The sequence below is a fragment of the Palaemon carinicauda genome, chromosome 41 (genome assembly GCF_036898095.1).
Source record: "Palaemon carinicauda isolate YSFRI2023 chromosome 41, ASM3689809v2, whole genome shotgun sequence".
Taxonomy (NCBI): domain Eukaryota; kingdom Metazoa; phylum Arthropoda; class Malacostraca; order Decapoda; family Palaemonidae; genus Palaemon; species Palaemon carinicauda.
Genome location: NC_090765.1, coordinates 29,288,567 through 29,301,066, shown reverse-complemented (window position 1 = coordinate 29,301,066; position 12,500 = coordinate 29,288,567). Strand labels below are relative to the sequence as shown.

The window sequence follows — 12,500 nt, the reverse complement described above, 5'->3', positions numbered from 1 at the left end:
CACACGTTTAGGCGTTTTTCCCCATCAAAATTCAGTATCTTCAAAATCTTCGACATGGATGCATCAGTGGACATAGCACTAGTGTTGGCATTGGACTCTGATAAACCTCCTGGTAAACGTCGGAAATGGTGAAAAGAATAAAAGGTTTGATCAAAATTTTGACAGGAGCCCACACACGCATCAAAAATTTGACAACTCGTCAAAAAATATCAAACGGATTTGATCATTCATAATTTTGCTTCAAATCTTTTTTTGACATCAAAACGTCCTACACACACTCATATTTTGCATCAAAATTTTGATGCAAAATTTTTACGCTTTTTTTGAACGTGTATGGGCCCCTTAAGAAACAGCAAGACGGAAGAAAAAATAGGATATAGTTTTCAAATATTCTATTAACATATGGCTGCATTCTCCTCAGACACGGCCTCTTTAATTGTCTATTATACTATGATCTAGTTATTGGCAATTCACATTCGTACCTATTTCTTTATATGGGCAACATAATGTCTCCCAAAATATTTGTTCTGAATCATCCTATGTATACTCGATTTTTCCTGAACTGCATCAAAGATTTGTCTTATACTGTATATTGCTACTTGGTCATGTCATCAGATCTCCAAATGAACTTCAGACCATCTTTTTCCTTTCACTATACTTCCATTTTTAACATCCCACCACTGTTAACTCATTATATATATATATATATATATATATATATATATATATATATATATATATATATATATATATACACACACACATATATATATATATATATATATATATATATATATATATATATATATACACACACACACACATATATATATATATATATATATATATATATATATATATATATATATATATATATATATATATATATATGTTTGTGAGTGTGTGCGTGTATGTGTCGATAATTTATGTATACGCACGACAGTTCTTACGGGTATCCTTTATACCTAGAAAATTACTAGATTCCCTACAACTAAATTTTTGTTTTCTAGCGTCATATCGTTCATATTGACCTTTTACGACCTTGAATAAGGACGAAATTGGGGTAACTAGCGTCGTCGATTGTTTACTCGCCCAGGTTCATGATTTCCCCTCCGTTGTTGATCCCCTAAATTGACGTGCAGTTAGCAAGGCTAATTTAACCCAACAATTTCACACGATTTTTAGGCAATAAATTTTTCAAAGTTTGGTCTAATATATTTTTTTCTTCAAAATGAAAAACAATAGTGCAATGCCTTGGTCTGTAAATAACAGTTTAAAAGACAAGCAGTCTAAACAAAAAAGAGCTTTAGTTTGCTGTAATTGCCTGATTTTTAATATAGGAAGCAATCTTTCAAATGCGTTTTTCTCAAAACATGGTTTTATGACATTGGCCCTTCTTGTACTCAGCCCTAGATGTAAGGTTTCAAGGAAGTCGTGGTATAATCGATGCATGAAGAGCGGCACTCTCTACGTAGATGCCGGAAGAGTTAAGAGACTAAAATGGCAATAGTTTGAACAGTAATTTTTTACGGACTGTTCTGACGGTATTGCAATTGTGGATACCCCTGTCTCTGTTTCTCTCTTCCTCTCTTATCGTAATAACCCGATCTACATCATATTGTTATTCTAATACTGGGTAATGATTTTTAATACGTATTTGGAGTGAACATAAGAGGCAAAACCATTTCTTAAGACTTCTCTAATCACTCTAATCCTCAAATCAGTAAACTGTGAGAGAGAGAGAGAGAGAGAGAGAGAGAGAGAGAGAGAGAGAGAGAGAGAGAGAGAGAGAGAGAGAGAGAGAGAGAGAGAGAGGCAGCAATATGAAATGAATGGAAGATATCTATCATCAAGCAAAACAACAGGATGCATATTTCTTTAAGATTGGAAAAATTTGTCATTTTGAAAGGAAGATGTGTCATACACAAAATAACAGGATGCCACTTGATTACTCATACTAAATAAGCAGCAGACGCTGCTCCTTAGGTCATCGTAATGAGTGACGTATTGTGAAAGGTTTTATTAATTGAATTCGTAGAAATTAGAAATTAGCAAACTGTTTGTAATTTCTCTCTAGTGTCCGTCACCTTTCCTTGATTCGGTTTTAGCAGTTTTATTGCTTCTTCATCAACATAAGTATAATTGTGATCACTACTGTTTTTTTTTTTTTTTGGTTCATAATGGAAGTGAATTATGATGAAATAATCAAGAGTACAGAATTATTAAATGGCTCTTAACTAAAAGCCAGTAAAATGCGATGGTTTGAGCCTTCACGTTTCCTTTGTCTAGTGTTAATTATTTAATTACCCAACAAAAAAGATAAGCCACACGCGATGAAAAAATCAAAAGCCTTAGGAAGACAGCTGTTGTCCAATTTGTGGTTATCATTGTTGTTGTTCATAGCACAATAACATGGAATGAATTATGTGCGTGGAGTTATTGTGGATCTCTCTTAACGTTTTAATTGTTCTCACTAAAAGAATAAATTTCTCTTGTAGTCGATATCTATAAAAATAAACAAAGAACTTTTGTACTACATTGGCGTATTGTGGTGCCGACATTTTGGTGAGGCATATGTATTGTCAAATATACCATTTGTTCATGCACTATTAAAATCAATTTAAGTTAATACATGAAACCTCCTTACATTGAGTGCAATTCAATATAAAGCAAGTGTAGCTAAAGGTGGAAGGAAAGCTGCAAAGACCCTCAAGCATTGCCTACAATGCACCGCGTGAGTTCAAGATCTGTTTACAGCTTAGTAGATTTCATAGAAAAAGATAGAAGATTTTGGATGCTTCCCCCCCCCCCCCTTCCTCACCCCACATCCTTGCTTCTGTTGTGAGCGGATCTTGAGTGCTAATGGTAATATGTTGATATTTTTGGGCTTGCATCTGTCCTTCACGAATGATATTTAATCTTCAAAAGCGAGGCTGCATGCAGGATTGTGTTTAATGGTGCCATGTGTGTAGGGGGTTGGGGTTTGCCTCATAATTATTCGTTCTGCTGTGTAAATGCACGAAGGCACTTGATGTAGACGTTGCTATGTATTCTAGAGTTAGGGTACCCTGATACTTGCACGACTTTTTGCCACGAATTTGTCGTGGCAAGTCGTGAAATTTTGTGGCACGAACTGGAAGATAAAAAAAAAAAAAAAAATTTTCCTCAGAATCACAGCTGACTAGTCCACATTGACACGAACTGGCACGACGAGTTCAAGACGAGTTCACACATAGTTTGCGCATAGTTTGTGCACTTCCCGCATCGTCCCGACGAGTTCACGAACAGTTAGCGCATAGTTCACGACCCGGTCACGAAATTTTGTCGTGACCAAAATTTTGAACATTTCAAAATCCTCGATACGATATGCCACGATGTCACGACAGGTTTACGAACACTTCACGCCAGTTCACGACAAGATCATGCCAGTTCACGATTCGAGTCATGACAATGCGTGCCACAAATTCGTGCAAGTGTCAGCCTGGCTTTAGAAGTATGAAGGTGAAAATGTTCACTGTTTAACTCTGACCCATCTCCACGAGATGGAATGACCCCAGTCAGGGGCATCGGAAATTTCCATCAATGTGTGGTTCAGTTCAATTCCAGTCACCACATAAAGCTGAGAATGGAACGGTGGGCACCAGTAGTATCTCAGGTTGCGAGTAACTTTAAATATGAGTAAATCGGGATATGAACATACAGATTTGAATTGGGTTACGCGTATTCCCTCTGTGATCAAAACTATCGTGTCATATGAGGATTTTTTTTGTGAACAAGTAATAACCCCTTTGTGCTCATACAACACCCCCGCATTGTTCATGCTGTGTTCTCGTTAGCATTGCCCCATTTCAAGCCATCTTGAAGTAAAGGCGAAAGCAGTCATCTCTAGATAGGTTCAAGAGATAAAACATTTGATATTTTACCAGAACTGTTCATGGAGGAAGATTATCCTTCAAAGCAATAACTCCTATTTTCCTTTCTCGTCTCTCTCACAACAGCCACGACTCCTCAAAGGTAAAGTGAGCTAATTTGTCAATTATTTCTATTTTTAATTGTGAATTACTCATTTTTATTCAATTATGATGTCAGGGGTTATACATTGTTAAACAATTACAATAACAGAACATCTAAAGATTAGTGCATATGTGAATTTATGGAAGTGTGAAATGCATAGAGTGAATGTCCTCTATGTCTCAAGGTAGAAATCGTTTTAGAATATGAGCATTTTAGGTTGCGAATTAGCTCCCAGAGCAAAATAAATTCATGACCTAAGGTATTACTCTCTCTCTCTCTCTCTCTCTCTCTCTCTCTCTCTCTCTCTCTCTCTCTCTCTCTCTCTCTCTCTCTCTCTCTCTCTCTCTCTTATATATATAATATATACATATGTATATATATATATATATATATATATATATATATATATATATATATATATACTGTACATGCACATATATGCACAAATGTATATTATCATTATTATTATTATTATTAATATTATTATTATTATTATTATTATTATTAGAATAGCGTGTCCGAGTGTACACTCAAACAAGAGAACTCTAACCAAAGACAATGGAAGACCATGGTACAGAGGCTATGGCACTACCCAAGACCAGAGAACAATGGTTTAATTTTGGAGTATCCTTCTCCTAAAAGAGCTGCTTACCATAGCTAAAGAGTCTCTTCTACCCTTACCAAGAGGAAAGCAGCCACTGAACAATTACGTTGCAGTAGTTAACCCCTTCAGCAAAGAAGAATTATTTGTAAATTTCAGTGTTGTCAGGTGTATGAGGACAGAGGAGAGTATGTGAAAAACAGGCCAGACTAATTGGTGTATGAGTAGGCAAAAGGAAAATAGGCCGTAACCAGAGAGAAGGATCTAATGTAATACTGTTTGGCCAGTCAAAGGACCCAATAACTCTCTAGCAGCAGTATCGCAACGGGTGGCTAGTGCCCTGGGCAACCTACTAACTACAAAATACGTATTATGTCAAAAGAAGTCAGGAATGACTGGAGAGAATAATTAGACAGGAAAGCAGACGAGGCTGACAAAGCTATGAATTCAAGGAGTGGTTATGGTGTAAGAATCGCTCAAATAATTATTAATGAAATCTCTACTAGAGCAAAGAAGAAGAAGCATATGCCCATCAAAAAGAGAGATGGGTCTGTTATAACAACAGAAGATGAAGAAAGACAACATTGGATTGAACACTTTAGTAAGACTATAAATAGGAGATGATACTTCTTCGACTAAAGCTTTTCCCACTATGCAGGATCACTTATTTGAAAAGATCCTCTTCCCTGGTGACTGATTTCCTCCAAAGCCTAATGCTCTACCGAATCATATTAGTATATGTTTGTATACATAAAATAGGAATAATTTCGAACGGCTAAATGCATCTCGATATCAGTGAATATTCAGCGTATTTGACCACAGGACTCCTTTTGCTGTTATCAGGACTTTGGTAACAGGACGGTGAACCTTTTCAAAAGGAGTCTTTACGGAGCCACGCCAGAAAAACACGTGAGCCCAAATTTTAAATGTATTTTTCCTTTGCACAATAAAAGTGAGTTTTTAATGAAAGAACGATCTATCTTTTCTTTCCAAGGTCTAATTTATATGATTCTTTGTTACTCTTCTTGAATATTTAAAATCGTGTTTATTGCTTTACAGGTTTTATATTTAATAAGAAAAATATATACATTGCTGAGGGCTTCTCTTGCCGGATGAGAGTGAAGGGGGAGAGGCGGGGGGAGAGAAATCTTTGAAATTCATTTATGACAGGATATAATGACATCCTGTTTTTTGACGAATGTGCAAGTTGTGTGTGAGACGCCAGTGCGTACGTATATGGGTTCCTAGCAAGCTGTGTGAAGTCGCTTTGTCTCTATTTGCAGTTTGAGTTAGTGAGTGATTTACATTATTTTGGTTTTAGTTTGCAGTTTGAGTTAGTGAGTGATTTACATTATTTTGGTTTTAGTTTGCAGTTTGAGTTAGTGAGTGATTTACATTATTTTGGTTTTAGTTTGCAGTTTGAGTTAGTGAGTGATTTACATTATTTTGGTTTTAGTTTGCAGTTTGAGTTAGTGAGTGATTTACATTATTTTGGTTTTAGTTTGCAGTTTGAGTTAGTGAGTGATTTACATTATTTTGGTTTTAGTTTGCAGTTTGAGTTAGTGAGTGATTTACATTATTTTGGTTTTAGTTTGCAGTTTGAGTTAGTGAGTGATTTACATTATTTTGGTTTTAGTTTGCAGTGTGAGTTAGTGAGTGATTTGCATTATTTTGGTTTTAGTTTGCAGTTTGAGTTAGTGAGTGATTTACATTATTTTGGTTTTAGTTTGCAGTTTGAGTTAGTGAGTGATTTACATTATTTTGGTTTTAGTTTGCAGTTTGAGTTAGTGAGTGATTTACATTATTTTGGTTTTAGTTTGCAGTTTGAGTTAGTGAGTGATTTACGTTATTTTGGTTTTAGTTTGCAGTTTGAGTTAGTGAGTGATTTACATTATTTTGGTTTTAGTTTGCAGTTTGAGTTAGTGAGTGATTTACATTATTTTGGTTTTAGTTTGCAGTTTGAGTTAGTGAGTGATTTACGTTATTTTGGTTTTAGTTTGCAGTTTGAGTTAGTGAGTGATTTACATTATTTTGGTTTTAGTTTGCAGTTTGAGTTAGTGAGTGATTTACGTTATTTTGGTTTTAGTTTGCAGTTTGAGTTAGTGAGTGATTTACATTATTTTGGTTTTAGTTTGCAGTGTGAGTTAGTGAGTGATTTACGTTATTTTGGTTTTAGTTTGCAGTTTGAGTTAGTGAGTGATTTACATTATTTTGGTTTTAGTTTGCAGTGTGAGTTAGTGAGTGATTTGCATTATTTTGGTTTTAGTTTGCAGTTTGAGTTAGTGAGTGATTTACATTATTTTGGTTTTAGTTTGCAGTTTGAGTTAGTGAGTGATTTACATTATTTTGGTTTTAGTTTGCAGTTTGAGTTAGTGAGTGATTTACATTATTTTGGTTTTAGTTTGCAGTTTGAGTTAGTGAGTGATTTACGTTATTTTGGTTTTAGTTTGCAGTTTGAGTTAGTGAGTGATTTACATTATTTTGGTTTTAGTTTGCAGTTTGAGTTAGTGAGTGATTTACGTTATTTTGGTTTTAGTTTGCAGTTTGAGTTAGTGAGTGATTTACATTATTTTGGTTTTAGTTTGCAGTTTGAGTTAGTGAGTGATTTACGTTATTTTGGTTTTAGTTTGCAGTTTGAGTTAGTGAGTGATTTACATTATTTTGGTTTTAGTTTGCAGTTTGAGTTAGTGAGTGATTTACGTTATTTTGGTCTTAGTTTGCAGTTTGAGTTAGTGGGTGATTTACATTATTTTGGTTTTAGTTTGCAGTTTGAGTTAGTGAGTGATTTACATTATTTTGGTCTTAGTTTGCAGTTTGAGTTAGTGAGTGATTTACATTATTTTGGTTTTAAACATTAACCTTGAATATAAATATTTTGCTATTACTTGCATTCATTCAAATGAAAAATTTAAGTTTGTATGTGAATCTTTCATTAAAAGTGGTGGGCTACGATTATAATTTAAATTACAAGCTGAAAATATTAGGCTATTAGTTGATAATGACCCTTAGTATCAGGTAGATAAGCCATATCATTTCTTGTGTACGACTGCATGCAATGGACTGACACTTAATAACGATAGGTCGTTCGACTCTTTTTAATTCAACTGGATGAGATTAGCTCACGTAAATTGTTATAACAATTTTGGTTAATAGTACAGTTATCATTTAGGCCTCATAGAAGGGCAATAGGAGGGCCCATCCAGTTAATGCAACGTATCCATTCTTCAGGAAATTATAGAATTCATTCATGATTACAAATTTCGCAAATCATGCCTAATTTAGAGCTAGAAAATACTTAAAAATCTAATATTATTAAAGATTAGTTTTGATTCTATGACGACTGGGACACCTCGTGTATTTTGAAAAGGTGAAAATGTGTATTGTAAAAATCTTTCTACATTGTTCAAAGAAAATGTTGATTTATTTCGGTACGAAAGAAAGTTACTGAATATAATTTTCTGCTTTGACAGATTCTCATGATAAGGATCTCGTGACCTGTGATTTTAGTGTAAATGGATTCTGTTATGAAATGCAATTGTTTCTTCCAAAGGTGGTTATGATGATATTAATACTAATCATGGGTAAAACAAATTAGATTTTACGAGTGAAATGTTTGAGTAAAATTGTCTATCAAGTATAATAAATGTTTATCTATTGAACACACACAATTTTATATATATATATATATATATATATATATATATATATATATATATATATATATATATATATATATACACACACACACACACATATATATATATATATATATATATATATATATATATATATATATATATATATATATATTTAATATATATATCATACATACATATATACATATACATATATGTATATACACACAAACACACACACATTATATATATATATATATATATATATATATATATATATATATATATATATATATATATATATATATATATATATATATATTATCACTATACGGCTTTTCCTCCCAAAAAAAGGATGGTGCCAGATGTATTACCCATCTGGTCTTAACAGAAGTATTTGTGCAGCAAGGTTTTTAGCCCAAGCCCTGTCTCATGGATGTTAAAGGGACTTGAGTGCTAATTGCATTCTATCTTTATTAAGTGGTCACCCATCCACGGTGTAATGGAAGTTGTGTGTGTGTGTGTGTGTGTGTGTGTGTGTGTGTGTGTGTGTGTGTGTGTGTGGTCTGATGAAGTTTACCGTTTCCTTGCACTCTATATTTCAATACTTTGTTTCATCTCATTGCTTAGAGAAACCCTACTCATGCTTTTTTATATATATATATATATATATATATATATATATATATATATATATATATATATATATATATATATATATATATATATACATACATATATATATAGATTATATATATAGATTATATATATATATATATATATATATATATATATATATATATATATATATATATATATATATATATATATATATATATATATCTGTGTGTGTCTCCATATACACTTTACGGATGCTTTTTTAAGGAGTTCGTGTAACAATGTTTTTTTTTTTTTTTTTTTTTTTTCTTTTTTTTTTTCTTTTTTTTTTTGTATGATTAATCTTCGACGGCTATGGATCGTTCTTTCCCTTATCACAAATGCCTGTTACTCGTGGCTTTCACGTATAATACATAGGTAGGCAATGCGCAAGTCTTTACCACAGTAGTTTCCTGTATCAAGGCGTAATTGCCATTTCTTTCTAATGATGATGGAATGGATATACTCTGCATTCCATATTAATGACTTTACGGTGATTCTAGAATTTTGGAAGCGTTTATACGTTATAGGGGCTGTCTGAACAAATATCTGACAGTGATTTTAGTCTTCTGGAAGCGTTGTAAACGTTATAGATGTCGTCTGAACAAATATCTGAGTGATTTTAGTCTTCTGGAAGCGTTGTAAACGTTATAGATGTCGTCTGGGCAAATATCTGATAGTGATTTTAGTCTTCTGGAAGCGTTGTAAACGTTATAGATGTCGTCTGAGCAAATATCTGAGTGATTTTAGTCTTCTGGAAGCGTTGTAAGCGTTATAGATGTCGTCTGAGCAAATATCTGAGTGATTTTAGTCTTCTGGAAGCGTTGTAAGCGTTATAGATGTCGTCTGAGCAAATATCTGAGTGATTTTAGTCTTCTGGAAGCGTTGTAAACGTTATAGATGTCGTCTGGGCAAATATCTGATAGTGATTTTAGTCTTCTGGAAGCGTTGTAAACGTTATAGATGTCGTCTGGGCAAATATCTGATAGTGATTTTAGTCTTCTGGAAGCGTTGTAAACGTTATAGATGTCGTCTGGGCAAATATCTGATAGTGATTTTAGTCTTCTGGAAGCGTTGTAAACGTTATAGATGTCGTCTGGGCAAATATCTGATAGTGATTTTAGTCTTCTGGAAGCGTTGTAAGCGTTATAGATGTCGTCTGAGCAAATATCTGAGTGATTTTAGTCTTCTGGAAGCGTTGTAAACGTTATAGATGTCGTCTGAGCAAATATCTGAGTGATTTTAGTCTTCTGGAAGCGTTGTAAACGTTATAGATGTCGTCTGAGCAAATATCTGAGTGATTTTAGTCTTCTGGAAGCGTTGTAAACGTTATAGATGTCGTCTGAGTAAATAGCTGAATGATTTTAGTCTTCTGGAAGCGTTGTAAACGTTATAGATGTCGTCTGAGCAAATATCTGACAGTGATTTTAGTCTTCTGGAAGCGTTGTAAACGTTATAGATGTCGTCTGAGCAAATATCTGACAGTGATTTTAGTCTTCTGGAAGCGTTGTAAACGTTATAGATGTCGTCTGAGCAAATATCTGACAGTGATTTTAGTCTTCTGGAAGCGTTGTAAACGTTATAGATGTCGTCTGAGCAAATATCTGACAGTGATTTTAGTCTTCTGGAAGCGTTGTAAACGTTATAGATGTCGTCTGAGCAAATATCTGACAGTGATTTTAGTCTTCTGGAAGCGTTGTAAGCGTTATAGATGTCGTCTGAGCAAATATCTGACAGTGATTTTAGTCTTCTGGAAGCGTTGTAAACGTTATAGATGTCGTCTGAGCAAATATCTGACAGTGATTTTAGTCTTCTGGAAGCGTTGTAAACGTTATAGATGTCGTCTGAGCAAATATCTGAGTGATTTTAGTCTTCTGGAAGAGTTGTAAACGTTATAGATGTCGTCTGAGCAACATTTACAGGTGTTTTTCTTTCAAATTGTTAATAAATCCTTGGAAAGATTACTTCCTCTGGTAAGCGACTGATACCGACCTCATTAAAACTATGGCATAATTTGGTGAAGTGGAAAAGTCTACGGTATACAAACACATGTTTCTGAATCATTGTGAGGCATTTTTTAACTTAGCCATGCATTAATACCAAGGAGTTCGGGGCCGGAAGATCATTAAAAATCGAGGTACAGTACAACTTGGGGGTGGGCCTGAAGTACACACTATAAAATCAAATCTAAAAGATGTTGGGCTGCAAAACGAAGGAGAGTATGGGGGAACGTAAAGTAGAAGGCTAAAGGGTGGTTACAGATAGGTGTCGAAGAGATGCTGCAAAAAACCTGTAGTAATGTATAGTGTACAGTGTATGTTGCATTACGCAGCTCTTCTATAAGTTGCTTGAACTATGTATAGTTGTATAACCTTGTCTTCAAGAGTCATCATCTTATTATTATTATTATTATTATTATTATTATTATTATTATTATTATTATTATTAACTGCTAAGCTACTACCTTAGTTTGAAAAGCAGGATGCTATACCCCCAGGGGCTCCAACAGGGAAAATAACCCAGTGAGGAAAGGACATAGGAAAAATAAAATATTTGAAGAGCAGTAATTGAACATTTCAATATGCTTTTCATCTTTCAATCTGGATTCGACAGAAGATTGCAGTATTATATCACATTGCTCTGGGGCGTTGAATGCGTTTAATTTGTATGTTAAGTCTTGATAATCAATAATGCTGACCTGTTTTGTTTCGGTAGCAAAGTAATGTTCCGAATTGTTGTTTGACGTTCTTAAGACATAAATCGGGCTACGAAAATGTGTGTGTAAACCAATTAGTAATAACTTGAATTATGTAAATTTAAATTCATTATATGACTGCTTATCCTACCAATGCTATTAAGTCACTAATTTTTTCCTCCATCATTTTACTACATCCACTTGTGCTAAATCATATATCAAGAATATTCATAAAAATCGAATGTTATTACTTCTAATACTGGCACTACTGCTAACCTTACTTGGTATTTCTCAAGGAATAGATTTTTTCAGCCTGAATTAATGACATGCAATTTGGCCATGAAGACCAGTTATTACAATACAATATAAAATGCTACTCTTCCGTTTATTCCCTTTCGACTAGCATGAAATGAATTTGCGCAAAGGCTTAACAGAGGTTTGGAATAGATCGGAAAATGCGGTACTAATTGATGAAGAACACTGAAATTTAGCAAGCAAGATTTCATTGTTGACCAATTTTGTACCATTACCTCTTTGACAGTTATTTCTCAAGGATGACACTGTAATTAATATCTGAATATATGACAATGCTTGGTGTTATATTCGTCCATGCTTTCTCTTTCACGGCATTTAAAAATAAATCATCTATAGCTGTCAGCTACAGAAGTGATGGTATTATAGTTGCACACTTCAGGGTTTCTGATTTACTAGCATTACGACATTGCTCTCCTGCTGAATATTGTTCGTTTCTTTAATCTTCCTCTATTGGATTCGTTGCTTAAGACTCAAATCAAACTAACTCAACAGATGCCTTGAATACAGCTGGAATCTAACTACTTATACAGTGCGTGAGAACTTTCCTGAGAAGGCAACTCAAGTTACATATCGGAATTTTCCC

The 12,500-nt window shown here is 33.9% G+C and overlaps 2 protein-coding genes across 7 annotated transcripts in view; one reads left to right on the top strand and one right to left on the bottom strand.

Annotated features, from left to right (window-relative positions):
- LOC137632488 (F-box/WD repeat-containing protein 2-like) overlaps positions 1-12,500 on the bottom strand; it is a 477,230-nt gene that overhangs the window by 399,907 nt on the left and 64,823 nt on the right. The gene's annotated exons all lie outside the window — the stretch shown is intronic.
- The window catches only part of LOC137632487 (protein trapped in endoderm-1-like), a 66,023-nt gene that overhangs the window by 30,325 nt on the left and 23,198 nt on the right, over positions 1-12,500 (top strand). Inside the window, exon 1 of one of the 3 annotated variants that reach the window (XM_068364440.1) lies at positions 5,822-5,907. The exons of the other annotated variants lie outside the window; for them this stretch is intronic. The gene's annotated coding sequence lies outside the window, so the exon portion shown is untranslated. Of the gene's footprint in view, positions 1-5,821; positions 5,908-12,500 lie in introns of those variants that run through there. 3 annotated transcript variants of the gene reach the window in all.